Source organism: Sinocyclocheilus rhinocerous, unplaced genomic scaffold (assembly GCF_001515625.1).
Source record: "Sinocyclocheilus rhinocerous isolate Xijiao unplaced genomic scaffold, SAMN03320098_v1.1 scaffold170, whole genome shotgun sequence".
Lineage (NCBI taxonomy): Eukaryota > Metazoa > Chordata > Actinopteri > Cypriniformes > Cyprinidae > Sinocyclocheilus > Sinocyclocheilus rhinocerous.
This window is the reverse complement of record NW_015639772.1, coordinates 284,757-289,227: the sequence shown is the minus strand read 5'-3', so window position 1 is coordinate 289,227 and position 4,471 is coordinate 284,757.

Below are 4,471 nucleotides of genomic sequence, written 5' to 3'. Positions count from 1 at the left end.
CAGTAGAGATTCGTTTGGAGCCAGAGTCTGCGCAGTAGTGTCGTGAGGTTGAGGTATCAAACTCCCGCCCAAACTCCCGCAGACCCAATCAACCATAACGACACGCCCCGTTTTTATAGCATCACGTTACTAGCTAAAATCAAACTTATCACAAAAAAAAAAACAATTGAACATATATCAGCGTGATAACAACTACCTTAAATGACCAAAACCATCTTTTGGAAAATTGTATTGGAAGCGTAATTTATTTTTTTATTTTGACTCAAGTCCCATTTGTTTACATGGAGAGGGCGGGGTTTATGACCTGTACTGCAGCCAGCCACCAGGGGGCGATCAAAGAGCCCGCAGCTTCACTTTTCTGGACGTGTGAGGCACACCCGTTTTGTCCCAATGTGGATTACTGTTTTTTGGACCCTTAAATAAAAGCTGCACTTGGATCTTCTTGTTTGAGAGCATTCCGTGACAGAAAGAAACAAACAAAACTAAGAAGCGTGCCCTCTGATGGCTATACATGGGTACACCAACTAGACACTGTGACATTATGTTCTCCGGCGGAATAAGGAATAATAAGGGACGATCGATGCATTGGAGGTTGAGAGGGAAATTTACCTTCCATAGGCTATTTATCGTCTAATAAATCTCAGCATGCTTTAATTTTGTGTTGCTAACTTTAATTACTACAACTAAAACTGAAACGAAACTATATAAAACTAAATAGAAATGTGTTCACAAAATAAAAACTAAACTAAAATTAAGAAAATTATTAATGAAACTAACAAAAACGAAACTGAATTTTATAGCAAAATTAAAAACGACATTAAAATAAAAACTAATTTAAAAATGCAAAACTACAACTAACTTAGCATTGGTGCGTGAGGAGGGGGATCCCCAAATGAGGTGCTGGATTCGGATTCCGGCACAAATTAAGCCCTGATTATAATGTAACTTTGTGAGATCGCGATGAAATAAGATGAGTGACAGCTTTTTAGTGATTATAAATGAATCATGAAATTATTATAATTATAATTATAATATGATTATGAATTATCGCTCTTTGCGCCATAGCAATGGACGGCACTAAAACCCTTATTAAGGTTAGAGCACCCTCACTAATTTAAGAAGCACTCCCAGTGATTTGATTCTGGAGCTGGGCCTGCCCCCCTGTCCCCCATGCCAATGGCGCGCCTGACTAACTGGTACAGTTGTCAAAAATGATATACTAAACGCAAACCTTTTCATCTAATTTCACAGGTTTCAACACAAAGTGTGCAGTGCAGTTATCAGTAATTCTGCTAGGTATTAAAAAAATTACAAATTATTACAGTTTTCTGGGATTTTGTAAATAACTCATTTAGAACAATAACAACATTATATGACTGTTAGCAATCAAATGAAATCAAGTGTCAACAAGATCCATCTTTGCACTGCAGCGGTGAAAACAGAAAACCCCCGGCTCTTAACGCATTGTTTCTCCCTCTGGAGCATCAGTGAGCACGTAAACCTTCTGTATTAGCTGCATATGAGTACCTCAGTTGTCCTCAGTGTGAAAAGATGGATCTCAAAATCATACAGTCATTGTTGGAAAGGGTTCAAATACACAAAAATGCTGGAAAACCAAAGATATTGTGGGATTTGAATGATTTTTCTGAAGAATAGCAGGCAGTTTAACAGTTCAGGACAAACAAGGGACTCATGAATAACTATCACTAAACAAAAAGCACAGCTGTGGATCATTCAGGTAACAACACAACCCATCGAATCAAGTGTACACTGTAAAAAATGACCGTGAATTTAACGGTAAAAGACTGTAAAAATGCTACAGTAAAAACCTGTTAAATGGTTAACGGTAAATTCCCCTACTATATACGGTGAAACACTGTGTTGTGTGTTAGACCTAATGTTGTTAAATGAATGTTTATTGCATTATTTCAGTTTCATGTGTGTTACCATGGTGGTGTTTGGTGTTTGTGTGAATGACACTGTGCACCTTCTATATATATTATTATTTAAAAGCTGCTTGTGATGGGCTTTGGTTCATCATGTGACTTTCTCATCACCACCTGCATTTGGTGGTTATCAGTGTCTCACAAAGGTACAACACAGATTTCAGTACTTCAATAGGTTGGTATATTAACATTATATCAGTTAATGAAAATACGGTATTTAACTGTAAATTTAAGTTAAAACCGTAAAACCTAAAACGTTACTACCGTATTTTTAACGGTAAAATTCCGGCAACCACAGCTGCCGTAAAATTTTTACCGTAAATTCTACGGAATTTATTTTACAGTGTATTTTAACTTTTAAACGGGGCCATTTTTATAAATTCAACTATTATTTTCTCTTGTGGACTATATGTAAACATCTTAAATGTGAAATATCTTATTCAGATCAGTACTAAATAAATAACATGCATTTTGTATGATCATTCTTATTTTGGTAAAATAATTAACATTTTGCAGATTCTGCAAGGTGTATGTAAACTTTTGTCTTCAACTGTATATTCAACAAAAAAAGTGTCATGTAAATGAAAAGGCTGTTTAATCGTCATGAGATTCTTTCCTAAGTGTCTGACATAATTTTACAGTAATCTTTACAGTGAGTATAAACATTAATGGATGATGATTGGTTGAAAGACATTTAATGCTATTTAAATGAACCTGCACCATAGACTGGACCTGTTAATTGTGTCGTGGATTAAGTCTCTCTCTCTGATTGTGAAGTTTCTGTTTATCTGAGCTGTAGATCATGAACTGAGAGACTGAAGAGTGTCATTGTTCTCTACAGGTTGAGTGATTGTGGAGTCACAGATGAAGGTTGTGCTGCTCTGGCTTCAGCTCTGAGATCAAACCCCTCACACCTGAGACAACTAGATCTGTCTGGAAACGAACTAAGATTCTCAGATGTGAAGCTGCTCTCTGATCTGAAGGATGATCCACATTATAAACTGAAGACACTTAAGTGAGTAGTGATAATTAAAAATGTTTGAATTTTTAAATTGAACGTTAATATAGTTTCTACTTAGGGTTTTTCCTTGTAGTTACTTAATCACTATAAACATGTTTAATAAGAGTTTGATTCTGTTCATGGTAAGAATTATCTAATTTAAAGTTTCTTTGTATTTCAAAACAATACAATATTTCGCTTTTATAATTGACTCTGTTTACATGCACCCTCATAATGTGATTTTAAAACGATTTAGGCAATACTGTAATTGAACTTCACCTTATGTATGCACAATACTTGAATCCAATTGGTGTTATTAAGCTTATAATTATAGCAACCATAATCGTAGTAAAATATGTGTTAGATGTATGCTAATTTTAATCATGACAAACAGGCATGTAAACACCTTAATCGCATTACTACCGCTCTGCCCAAAGTGCATCTCATATGTACACAAATATGATGTGAACTCTGTGAATGAACTGTATAAAGATTGCAATGGCATCGTAGTTAACTCCATTTACAGAAGCACTGCTGTCACATTTAGATGTTCATCACAGTGCCATATAACCTTCAGTACGTCCATAGAAATGTGTTTTGCATTTGACTTAAGTCGATTAAAACAGTGGCCAGTAACACACTTAATGTATGTGAGATCATCATTTGTGCAAGGCATTGGGGTATGTGAATAATGGTGGTAAAAATAACCACACTTCTTAGCTAATAATCAGAATAATGAAAATTGCAAATGTAAACGGGAGTGAAGATGTTTGCTCGTGTCATGTAAATATCTTACTGCAATTACGTCCTTAACTCTGATTATTGGAAATAATCACATTATTGGTACACATATAAACATAGTCATGGTCTTCGTACACGTAAAATTCTGCATTTTGAGAGAATGTCAATTACAATAGAAAATAATTGTAAATATGTATCACTAATTTTGTTGTAATAAATAAAACTGACCCAATGACAAGAAGAGGACATTTATCCAGGATTATGGATAAGTGTCCAAGGTCATCATTTACATGTTGGTTTGGATGCAAAATCCAAGTTTAAATTGTTAAAAAGAACTTTAAATATCATGCATCACAGGTTTAGTTTAGTATCTCTGACTAATAATGCAAATGGTTTGTTTTAGTTGTTTAGTCTAAAGTAGATAATGTAGTAGTGTCATACATTTGACTGTTTTACTTACAGGTTTTAGATGTGAATAAAGAGACGCTACAGACAGACATCACATTCAACAGAATCAACAGACACAAACCTTTAGTGATCATCAGACATGGATGTGTTTGTGGAACTTTCCAGAATGATCCAATCCTTGATCAAGAGTCAAACAAGAAAACCTTTTGTTTCTTCTTCAGAAATATTTATTCGTGTACCAAATCAAAATATTACTAATATACATTAAAGGCAGAGTAAGTGATTTCTGGTAGCCAATGTTGATATTTGAAATCACCAAAACAAACACGCCCCTACCCCAAAAGGGTCTTGCCCCTATTTTGATAGCTCCGCCCCA